Source organism: Nomascus leucogenys, chromosome 4 (genome assembly GCF_006542625.1).
Source record: "Nomascus leucogenys isolate Asia chromosome 4, Asia_NLE_v1, whole genome shotgun sequence".
Classification (NCBI taxonomy): Eukaryota; Metazoa; Chordata; class Mammalia; order Primates; family Hylobatidae; genus Nomascus; species Nomascus leucogenys.
The window spans coordinates 57,428,950-57,441,939 of NC_044384.1; positions in this window are offsets into that span (position 1 = coordinate 57,428,950).

A 12,990-nucleotide genomic window follows, 5' to 3' on the forward strand; every position below is an offset into this window, starting at 1 on the left:
GCTATAATTCTGTATAATTTATTCACATTATCTTCAGTTCTCTAGTTCTGTCTTCCACAGTGTCTAATCTGCCACCACACCCATTCACTGACTTTTCAATTTCTGTTACTCTATTTTTAATTTTAGAAGTGCTAGTTGATCTTTTTCAAACTCACAATGACAATTTTTATTGCTGTTTATTTCTTGCAGGTATTTTAAAGCTTATCTTACATTTATTTAAAGAAAATTAACATAGCTCTTTGTACTCTGTGTCTGGTCATTCAAACAGCTGCAGTTGTCTAACTCTCCTCTGCTGTCTATTTTGCTGACATTAACTATTGGTACTTTGTTTTCTGTGTTTGGCAATCTTCAACTGTACTCCCTACTGCCCTTGAGAAACCATTTATACAAAATCCTCAAGGTCTAGGATGAAAGTATATGCCTCCGGAGATGATTAGAGTTTGCTTCTGCCAGGTGCTTAGGGGCACTATAGTTGCGTATCACTTTAAATTCATAGCTCAAAGTTTCTTGGCTCATCCCAAAGACATGTGTTTAAGCAGCATATGGGCAAATGCTGCCAGCCAGTGATTCAGTGATGACATCCTATCAGGGACAAGTTTTCTTTTTCTTTTCTCTGCTTTGCTTAGTGTCAAGATAACTCTCCTATGGTCCCCTGGGGTGGAGGGAAGGGGAGCAGGTTCACCTTTGGTTTGTCCTTACCCTGAAGGTGAACCCCTTGGGACTCACGGCTTAATGTGAGGCAAGAGTCTCCTATGAGACCCTCTTTCCTACCTTGGATGAGTCCTGGCCTTTGACTTCTGTCTTCTTCATTCTGAGAGTCCATGAAAACCACAGCCAACTCAACTTAACCTGATCAACCATGGGCAAAATGCAATCAGAGCAAAACCTAATCACTTGGGAAGTCCTGATTATCTTGTCAGCTTTTCAGTGCTTTTAAAATCAAGTTTGTTTAATATTTTATCCAAATATTCATTGTTTTAACTGGAAGAATTAATCTAAATAACTAAGTCCATTATTACCAGACATGGAATGTCTGTTGATTTTTCTTATATATTTTAGTAACAGCTTGTCTAGCTTTTTAAAATCCTATATTTTTATTGGCTTCAAATTCCATTTATAGATATCATTGGGAGAGTTAAATTTTTTGCTTTAAGTCTTCCTACTTAAGAATGTGGCATGCCTTTCCATTTCTTTCATTTTTTTCTCCTCAATAACTTTTTAAAGTTACATTTTATATGATTTATATTTTGTGTTAAATTTTTACTCTTACACTTTTAAAAATTATTTTTATCTTTTTTTTTTGCCCACATCTCACATTCCTTTTTACCAAAATGTTAGCTTTAAAAAAATATATACCTAGGTGTTTTCTTTCTTTCAGTTATATTATTATAAATATTAAACCTTTAAGTTTTTTCCAGAATTCTGCTTTAGCTCTGTCCCATAGGTTCTGATATGTACTAGCTTAATTATTTTCATTTATAAAAATATATCCCTTAATTATTTTTATTTTAAAAAATATATCCCTAATGGAAGAGTTGCATATGAAAGAATATTTTAGCATTTCCGGGTGGTAGAATTTTTGTCTTTCTTCCTCATTTTATTATTCGTTTTTAAATGAATTGCTTTGTGATCATTCCTTTTCTGGACTCAGTCTAATTTCTGAAGTTTAGTAACATGTTCTTTGTGGACTTGGATATGGTCAGTTTCCAGCAGAATCTGAGTCCCCGTTCTGCTGCTTCCATTGTGGTCTTGGTTTCTAGGTTGTCATTTTTGCTAAATTCTGCCAACTTGTGTTTCACCTCCCATTGTCTTGCTAAATATTTCCTAAACTATTGTGTATCTGTTTTTTTGAGCTCCTGTTTTTTAAAGGCGATTGTTTCACTAAGTTTTTTCTTTTCTTTTTAAATTCATGACAATATGTTGGGTCACAAATGTCATCGTTTTGTGGTAATGTTTTTCTAGTGAAGCTTTTTTTTTTTTTTTTTTTGAGACGGAGTCTTGCTCTGTCGCCCAGGCTGGAGTGCAGTGCTCCATCTCGGCTCACTGCAAGCTCCGCCTCCCGGTTTACACCATTGTCCCGAGAAGCTGGGACTATAGGCACCCGCCACCAGGCCTGACTAATTTTTTGTACTTTTAATAGAGGCGGGGTTTCACCGTGTTAGCCAGGATGGTCTCGATCTCCTGACTTCGTGATCCGCCTGCCTCAGCCTCCCAAAGTGCTGGGATTACAGGCGTGATCCACCACACCCGGCCGTGAAGCTTTTTTAAACCTAATTTATTTGCTTTTCTTGTTTCATTCATTCTCTTTTCATCTACAGATACTGTGTGTGTTCCTTTTTGAATATTACCCATCTCTAAGTCAGGTCCGGGCTTCCTGAATTAGCTATCTGCAAGACATTTGGACGGGGAAGTGGGTGGTGGCCAGGGTTACATTCTAAGCTAGCAGGAATTCTCCTTAAATATAATGTTGTATGGGTGAGGGACAACTTTGAGATTTGCTTCTCCTCCTTCAGGGACTGGCAGCCGCAAGCAGGGCTGCTCACGAGGAAATCTCTCTCCTGCCCGCTCTGCTGAAACATTAAATGATGAACTTTTTCATTGTTACTGAGTATCCAAGTCATTGAATTCCTCAGTTTTCTGGAATTGTGATCACACAAGGCTTCGCTTTAGAACAAGGATACTCTATATAGTAAGAAGCTACAGTTGAACTGCACATGCCACCCTCATTACCACTCTCATCGAATGCTGTAGCTTCAACTTCCTCCTTCAATCCAGTTTAAAGACTGGGACATGGAAAATAAGAAAGTGTTCAGACTTTTTCAGAATGGAATAACGTGTGTGAAGGGCGGGGTCCTGATGCAGTGGCCACAGGCACACCTGAAGGTGTAGATTTTCTTTTCGGGACAAAGACTCCCTATTGTCCTTCAAAAAAAAATCTTATCATATTTTGATTATATCATCCACGAAAATAGACTGTCCTGGAAAACAAAAGTCACCAGCCTCTGCTAAAGCTGGAGTCTTTGGGGGTAAAATCGGGGGCACAGGTCAAACATAGTTTTCGGTGACCTCTGTCTGCAAGGCAGTCAGAAGCAATAAACTGTGCAGGGTTGATTAAGCTTGATGATATCAATGTACTCTATTGAGTATTGAAATATTGAAATATTTGTGATGTTATCTATTTATTTGTATTGTTCCATGGGTATGTATCTCTTATTTGCTTTCATCAGAGATTCAGAGGAGAGTCCTCAAAACAAAAAGATTCTTGTAGTTGTTTTCTAAAACATCCAAGAAGTACCTGGAAAGACAAAGGGAACAAATAACTACTACTACTAATCATTGGACGCTGATAATGTGCTAAAGGTGATATCTTATTCACAACTGCACCATGTAAGTGATCATCCAACATTTTTCAGTGTTGTACTCAAGGCTCAGAGAGGGTAAGAAACTTGCCAGAGTCATCCAGCAAGCAACGATCAAATCTGGGATTCAAAAACAGGCCCCGAAGCCTCCAGAGCCTAGAGTAGGAGCTGGCACTGACATGAGGACAGGAGAGTGGAAAAAGAATCCTAGGATTCCTGCAACGAAGCAGGTCTGGTCCCGACAAGGGGCCCCAGGCCTCAGAGGGGGACTTGCCAAGTGAACACAGGGTGCCGGGAGCTCCGTACCTCCCTCCTCCAGCCCGCAATTTTCCATCACCATTGGAGAGCTGTTTGAAATACTACAGCTCCAATCCCCATGACCCTCTTGAAATTCCTCCACCATCCCTGAGGCCTCCCATTCCCAGTGTGGGAAATTCTGCTTTAGAGGGATGTTATGAATATTAACGAACAAGTGATTATTAATCTTTTGGCAAACATACAGTCCTACAGAAATGTTAACCGTATGTTCCCATCTAACTTCATTTATAGCACTTGGATGACACTAAGACATTTGCCTCTTGTTTAGGACTTATACTAGTCAGAATTTGCAAAGAAATCATTAGGCACTTCCTACATAAGGCATAAGAGATGCTGTCTACATCTTCATGCCTTCTGATCCAGAGGGTTTGGTTTGGTTTGGTTTTTGCTTTGAATAATACCCTGTAGTTGACTGGGTCTGTTACAAATAATCTCTTAATTATGTGACTTACTCCAGTCAAAAGACTTCATCAATTCACCATTCCTCTGAGACCATTTACAGGTTATTAAAAAATCTAAGTTCCGTATAGTTGGCCTTCGGCTTGGATGTTAAGCTTGACATGATTCCTTTCCATGTGTTTTCATTTTCTTCTGCGACAGCATCTCCTGCCCCCCAAAATAGTGCATTTATCTCCCAAATTCAATTACCCATATTAACTGGGGACCTGCTATCTGGATAAGTGATATCCACAAGTGTTCCAAGAAACTTTAACCTTAATAACTTTATCACAATCAATAGTTCTGAATTCATCAAACAGCGTTTCCCTAGAGTTGCCAAAAAGGAATACAATTTAACTGCTCTGAGAGCCTTCACCCTGTTCTCATCCCGTGTTTCCATGGAAGATGCAAAGAACAGAGACACATGAGAAAGGTGGACAGGCAGAGTCAACGACGAAACGGAATGAGGTCTCTGTCAACAAGCTGGATAATCTCCATATCCCTGAGCTCCAGTCTGTTCCTCTCTGTTCTTCCTTCTGTTTTTTCTCTCTCCTCACTGGAGTGCGAATGAATACCTTCCACCACTGCTCTGGAATGCCATTATGTTGTGATTGTCCTCCCTTGCGAGATCTTTGCAGAGGCCACGATGAGACTGGTCTCATCCAAGGCTTCGTGCCCTCCTCCCTGATACAGTCCCCAAAGGCCCTCTCCACTCAGGGCTCAAGCTCCACTCACTGGGTGGGTCATACCCTCAGCCCTATAAAATATTTCTGAAGGATTGGGGCTCTGACATACCTCACCCAAATCTTTTGCATCTTTAATAAACGAAGTTAGGACCAAGATATCTTAAAGCAATCAAGGCTTCATTTACACCCTTTAAATATCTGTAGACAGTTATCATGGCCCTCTGTCAAGCAACACGATGACCCGGTTCTGCCCTCTCTCAGAAATGCGAAGGAGCAGTATTGCGCTGTTTCAAAAAATCTTCAGCAGCAGGGAAGACTGACTCCGTTGTTATCAGAAATGGAAAGTAAATTTGTCTCTACCCTGTAAACACAGAAGTTTTTACACTGTTCTTCGCAGGAATTCAAAGTGCAGCTTACAAACAACAGGGATATGGTCATTGGTCATTTGTTTCCTTACTTACCAGAAAAAAAAAAAAAAAAAGCCAGGGATGTTGTCAAATGACAATCATGAAATCACATTTTATTGAACAGGCTTTATACTTGTAAGATGTCATCTCTTCCCTTTGTCTCTAAACTGCTTTTTTCTCTCCATTTTCTTTTTGCTCTTATCTTTTGGTAAAATGCATGAATCTACACCTTGGAGCAAACTTTAAACAGATTCCACTTTAAATTCTTCAAGGATAGTGACTTTAGTAGTTATTCATGTGTGTGTGTGTGTGTGTGTGTGTGTGAAAGAGAGAGAGCGCGCCAAATGAGTGAATGAGTGAATAAGAAAATAAATGAATAAAAATTGCAAAAGGGATCAAACAGGAGCAAATATGAGATAGTTTAATTTAAAAAGAAGAAAGAACATCTAGTTACGTTTCTGAATTCACTGTTCTTGTTGTATCATGACTAAAACACTCAGTCCCATAAAATTGTGCTGACTGAGGAAGGCACACAGCGAGGTACAGGCTCTGGGGATAGACAGCCCTGTATTTGCATCCTGGCTCCAACACGGACCTGCCTCCCTAACTGCTCTGAGCCTCAGCTTTCTCTTCTGTCTGAGGCGAGTCACCACAGCCATAACAGGCACCTTGTGGGATTCACAATAGAATGATGTTATACCGTGCTTGTCACTATGCCTGGCACATGTGCTGAATTTTCTCTGGGTGGCATTCAGGTAAGTGTCAAAGTGAAGAAATTTTTAATTTTTGCTAATCTGTCATGTGTGTTCCATGGATTTATTCTTTCACATCTCCTACTTCTTATCTTCTATTTTTTAAGTCCTTAATGATGAATTTTACTGAAACAATTTCAGGACTCATTTTAGAATTAGGATTCAGCACTCCACATGCCCCGGAAGTGATAAAGGCCATGTTAAGTCATCCTTCTGCTGTGTCTGGGCCAGTCTTTGGAAGGCAGCTTCCAAGACCCAGGTGGTACAGTTGTCCTGTCTCCAGCCCTCCTCTGAGTTCTCTTCCATTGCAACCCTTCCTCATTTTGGATGAAGCAGCTGCACTGGAAGAATGAAATAAAGGCGGGTGCTCCGAGAGTCAAAGAAACCTCTCTCAGCATAAATAAGAAGCAAGACGTAACTAAGAAGGAGGGAAAAGGCAAAGTGAACATTTTTTGAATCCTAAAGGGTATCGTTCAAACAGCCTCTCTTTTAGAACTTCTCATCTGAAGTTGAAAAAGGTTCTTAAAATCATTTATGCCAATAAAACTTGGAAGTGTTGAAAGAATCCCAAAATAGCAGGCATCTTAGACACGGTGCCGCCTTGTTGCCTGTAACTGCAGTCCCGGTTCCACTCTGTCAAATCCTGTCAAAGCAAAACTGTGCAACTGGGACTCTCATGGATACTACTACAACTAAAGGCTAGAAAAAGGAGCCAGGCGTGAGTTTGCTGTGAGTAGAAAAGTAGGAAGTAGCAAAGCTACTTAGCTGAGAGATTTGAGGACTGAGGGCTTAAATTAATATGATCAAGAAAATAATGAGTCTCCAAATTAACAGCTGCTGGCCAGGAGACCCTAAAATAAAATGCTGTTATTTATTTAAGGTTCAATCATCTTACCTGGGATTGCGGATATCTGCACAAGATGGGCTGCTTGGCATGGCTGAGAGCCCTGGAGCTGCCACCAAGCAGTGGGCACTGGGTGCACGGATGGGGAAATCACCACGTGCTGGGTCCCACATCAGCTTTACAGCAACTGCCTCATTTGGCCCTCACAGAACTCCAGGAGTCAGGTGCAGTGGTATCATCCCATTTTATGAAAGGGGAAACTGAACTCAGGAATATGAAGTAACCTGACCAGGGCCATACAGGGTTGGGATTCACACTCTAGCACAGGGACTCTGAGGTCACCCTCCTAGCCACTGTGCTATCGTGCCTCCTGCAGGTGGACCTTGGCAACCCAGAAAGAGGGCACAGCGATTTGTTGAAAGTGAGCTTAGATACTAGTTACCTGTGCCCTGTCCTGGGCCCAAGATATACCAAGGCTGGGGAGAGTGCATTTCCAGCTTCACCATGGCAGGTGCAGGTGTGGATATTCCAGTAGGTTCCTGGCGAGGGGGACAATGTGGACCAGCAAGGTACGTGTGCAGCACAGACATCCACTTGCCCCAACAGGGATGGCCCTGCCTATCCCTACACACACCTCTTTCCTCTTTACCAAGTTCACCTCTTCCAAATTTTGTGTCTAAACATTCTTACCTCCCCGCTTGCCCTCCCCACCCACCTCACCCCCTAAATCCTGACTCCCCAGTTAGAGCATCTTCCTTTCTGGTACCTGTGCACCCAGATTTCCATTTGCAACTTCATCTTACTTTCTCCTTGTTCTCTGAAACCTGCCGACACAGGGGCTTGCTCCTATCATACCCTTATGCCCCAAATCCCGGCTTCGAGTCCAGCTTTTCTTCAGCTATGACCAAAATTAAACTACCATAGAAAAAAGAAACTTAATGCTAAATAAAAGTAGCATTCTTTTTCTTAAAATTCCATCAACTTTAGTGTCAGTCTGACTCCTGAAACTTCTCATGAAACTCGTATATTTTCTGTACTTGGTACAGTAGTCATTCTGATTGCTTTAGATTTCTATCTCTTCCAACTGGGTTTTTGCAGCTTGGAGATCAAGATTATTGCACAACAGCATTAACAGCTAATAAATCGGGCTCCTCCTTGCCATTTTTCTAAGCAAGGCTGATGGAGCCAAGGCTCTACAGAACAGGGGAGCCTTATTCTGAGGCTGACTCTCTATTTGGGTTCTAAGGCCAGGATTCCATGCAAAAGCCATACTGCTCCTGATGAGGGATGTGGGCCTGAGATTCACCATAGTATAGGCCTATAATCTTTTTTCTGAAAACTTTTAAACCAACATGATTTAGAATTGTCCAGATTTCAGAGAAGAAATGTGCACATACTGCATATTATGTAACATCCCCTATTGGGGTCTGGAGTAGCATCCCCTAATCAAACATTTATATTTCTGCAGCTAAATATTTAACTATAACTATACAACATAAATAGTCTAGTAGCAATTCAGTTCAGCTTTAACTGTCAAATGAGTTTAGGTCCGACCAGTCTTTGTTATCAAATGAGTTACCGAAACCCTTTGGGTTTTCAATTTTTTTGGATCTGGGATTTTATAGAGAAGAGATTGTGAGCCTGTAAATACAAATAGCTGCCATTTATTGAGCGTGCCTATGTTCTGGTGTAATCCCAAAAACAGCCTGCACAGGAAGGCACTGTTCTTTGCTGCATGTCACAGATGAGGACACTTCCATGTAGAGAGGCTGGGAAGATTCCCTGAGGGCACAGAGGTAGGATGAGTTCAAATCTGCTGGAGACCAATGCAAGACATGTGCTCTTGCCACTATGATGTCTTCTCCCTAAGAAAATAACAAGCGTGGCCGGGCACAGTAGCTCACTCCTGTAATTGCAGTGCTTTGGGAGGCTGAGGTGAGAGGATCCCTTGAGCCCAGGAGTTTGCAACCAGCGTGGGCAACAAAGAGGCCCAGTTTCTCCAAAAAAAAAATAAAAAATAACAAAATGCTGACTCTGGTGGCACATGCCTGTAGTATCAGCTACTGGGGAGACTGAGGTGGGAGGATTGCTTAAACCCAGGAGTTCGAGGCTGCAGTGAGCTAAGATCGCACCAGTGCACTCCAGCCTGGGAGACAGAGTGAGACTGTAAAAAGAGAAAAGAAAAGAGAAAGAAAAGAAAAGAAAAGAAAAGAAAAGAAAAGAGAGAAGAGAAGAGAAAAAAAGAAAAGAAAAGAAAGGGAAAGAAGAAAAGAAAGGAAAAGGTGGGGAGGGGAGGAGAGGGAAAGAACTGGCTTGACAGATGGCCGGTCCCTCCAGGTGACCGCTTCCTTTATCTCAGGCCCCATGCCCCTTGGTGCAAGCTGTCCTCCCTTAGCGTTAGCTCCAAGGGCTGTCAGGTGGACATGGATCCCCTGCCATTTACGCAGGGCCTCTCTAGTTTTATTTTTAAAATCGTTTAGTGCCCCAGACATTCTTGAAGCAGTCATTTCCTTCCCTTCTCGTTTATTAATGGGCTTATTTCTTCCTCCTCCCCACTGTTGCTCTGAGGCATTTGTGAAAGGCCTGTTGCCTTTGGCTGACTCCACCTTTCTCCTTCTCCACCCCCAACCTTATCTTCTCCCTGCCAGTGGGACTAACCTTTGCGCCTTTCCTCTTGCATTTTCACAGGGGAGCCTTCCACCCCGGGATTCTGTGCCCGGCTGGCTTCACAGCTTGTTAAATTGCACGTGCTCCTGGCCTCCTCCTTGTGAGAGGGCCTGGGCCAGGGCTGCGGGGAAGTCACACTCTGGGTTGAAAATATTCCAGCTCTGTGTGGAAGAGCTGTCTTAAATTGCCTCTTGCATTTCACCTTTTTGCAGAGGGCAGCGCTGTGATGCATACCCTTAGTGGGCTGGGGCTGGGGCTGGGGGTGGGGGTGGGGCTGGGGGTGGGGGTGGGGCTGGGGCTGGGGCTGGGGCTGGGGGTGGGGCTGGGGCTGGGGGTGGGGTGGGGGTGGGGCTGGGGCTGGGGCTGGGGTGGGGGTGGGGCTGGGGGTGGAGGTGGGGCTGGGGCTGGGGCTGGGGGTAGGGCTGGGGCTGGGGGCCTTCTTTTTCCAAACCTAGTGCAGCATCTTATGCCACTTGGCAGCTCCTGGCGTCTTTGTGACTCAACCAACACAAAAGGAACCTGTGGCTGATTTAGCTTCTGCTCTCCAAACCCTCCCTGGAGCCCGCCGCTGTTTTCATCTCAGCGGTCAGGAGACTTTGGCCAAAAGGAGAGCTGACCTGGTCTGACTATCGGCTCCTCCTTTGGGTGACCTTCAAGCAAACTTTCACTTACGCTCTTTTTTCTTCCTGCCCTCACATATAAAATGGGAGCCATGGGAATACTCCCATGGAGTCGTTCTGCAGAGGAAGTGAATTAGCTGAGCGAACCCCTGACTGCTCATGGTCTCCCCTCCGGACACAAAGGCCCTCACCCCTTGGTGCTGCAGTGTGAAGTCCTAACTCCAATAAGGCTTACAAATGCTAGTGGTTTTTTTTGTTTTGTTTTGTTTTGCTTTGTTATAATTTCAACTTTTATTTTAGATACAGGGGGTACATGTGCAGGTTTGTTATGGGAATACTGCATGATGCTGAGGTTTGAGGTACAAATGATCCTGGCACCCAGAAAGTAAGCATGGCACCCAAGACTTTTTCAACCCTTGCCCCCCTCCCTTCAGCCCCCCAATAGTCCCCAGTGTCTATTATTCCCATCTTTGGGTCCATGAGTACCCAATGTCTAGCTCCCACTTATAAGTGAGAACATGTGGTGTTTGGTTCTCTGTTCCTGTGTTAATTTGCTTAGGATAATGGCCTACTGCTGCATCCATGTTGCTGCAAAGAACGTGACTTTGTTCTTTTTTTTTATGGCTTTGTAGTATTCCATGGTGTATATGCACCACATTTTTTTCACTTTTAAGTTCAGGGGTACAAGTGCAGGTTTATTACATAGATAATCTTGTGTTATAGGAGTTTGTTTCACAGACTATTTCATCACCCAGGTATTAGGCCTAGTACCCATTAGTTATTTTTCCTGCTCCTCTCCCTCCTCCCCCCCCGCCCCGAAAGGCCCCAGCATGTGTTGTTCCCTCTTTCTGTCCATGTGTTCTCATCATTTAGCTCCCACTTATAAGTGAGAACATACAGCATTTGGTTTTCTGTTCTTGTGTTAGTTTACTAGGGACAATGGCCTCCAGCTCCATCCATGTCCCTGCAAAAGACATCATCTCGTTCTTTTTTATGGTTGCATAGTATTCCTTGGTGTATGTGTACCACATTTTCTTTATCCAGTCTATCTCTGATGGACACTTAGGTTGATTCCATGTCTTTGCTATTGTGAATGGTGCTACAGTGAACATGCACGAGCATGTGTCTTTATAATAGAATGATTTGTATTCCTTTGGGTATATACCCCATAAAGGGATTGCTGGATCAAATGGTATTTCTGTCTTTAGGTCCTTGAGGAATCGCCACACTATCTTCCACAGTGGCTGAACTAATTTACACTCCCACCAACAGTGTATAGTGTTCCTTTTTCTCCACAACCTTGCCAGCATCTGTTATTTTTTTACTTTTTAATAGCAGCTATTCTGACTGGTGTGAGATGATATCTCATTGTGGCTTTGATTTGCATTTGTCTAATGATTAATGATGTTGAGCTTTTTTCCATATGTTTGTTGGCCACATGTATGTCTTCTTTTGAGAAGTGCCTGTTCATGTCCTTTGCTCACTTTTTAATGGGGCTGTTTTTTTCTTATAAATTTAAGTACCTTAAAGATACTGGATATTAGACCTTTGTTGAATGCTTAGTTTGCAAAGATTTTCTCCCATTCTGTAGGTTGTGTGTTTTCTCCATTGATAGTTTCTTTTGCTGTGCAGAAGCTCTTTAGTTTAATTAGATCCCATTTTTTTTAGCTTTTGTTGCAATTGCTTTTGGCATCTTCATCATGAAATCTTTGCCCATGCCTATGTCCTGAATGGTATTGCCTAAGTTGTCTTACGGGGTTTTTATAGTTTTGGGTTTTACATTTATGTCTTTAATCCATCTTGAGTTAATTTTTGTATATGGTGTAAGGAAGGAGTCCAATTTCAGTCTTCTACATAAGGCTAGCCAGATATCCCAGCCTCATTTATTGAATAGGGAATCCTTTCCCCATTGCTTGTTTTTGTCAGGTTTGTTGAAGATCAGATAGTTTTAGGTAGGCAGTCTTATTTCTGGGTTCTCTATTTTGTTCTATTGGTCTATATGTCTGTTCTTGTACAAGTACCATGCTGTTTTGGTTACTATAGTACTGTAGCATAGTTTGAAGTCAGGCAGTGTGATGTCTCCAGCTTTGTTCTTTTTGCTTAGGATGGGTTTGGCTATTCAGACTCTTTTTTGGTTTCACATGACTTTTAAAATAGTCTTTACTAGTTCTGTGAAGAATGTCAGTGGTAGTTTAATGGAAATAGTATTGCATGTAAAAATTGTTTCAGGCAGTATGGCCATTTTACTGATATTGATTCTTCCTATTTATGAGCATGGAGTGTTTTTCCATTTGTTTGTGTCATCTCTGATTTCTTTAAGCAGAGGTTTATAGTTCTTTATTCAGAGATATTTCACCTCCCTAGTTAGCCATATTCCTGGGTATTTTAATCTTTTTGTGGCAATTGTGAATGAGAGTTCACTCCTGATTTGGCTCTTGGCTTGATTGTTGTTGATGTATAGAAATGCTAGTGATTTTTGCACATTGATTTTGTATCCCAAGTCTTTGTTGAAGTTGTTTAATCAGCTTCAGAAGCTTTGGAGCTGAGACAAGAGTTTTTCTAGATACACGATCATGTCATCTGCAAACAGGGATAGCTTGACTTCCTCTTCCAGTACTATGTTGAATAGGAGTGGTGAAAGAGGGCATCCTTGTCTTGTGCCTGTTTTCAAGGGGGAATGCTTCCAGCTTTTGCCTATTTGGTATGATGTTGGTTGTGAGTTTGTCATAGATGGCTGTTATTATTTTGAGGTATGATCTTTCAACATTTTGTTTACTGAAAGTTTTTAACATGAATGGCTGTTGAATTTTATTAAAAGCCTTTTCTGCACCTATTGAGATAATTATGTGGTTTTTGCGTTTAGTTCTGTTTATGCAATGATTCACATTTATTGATTTGC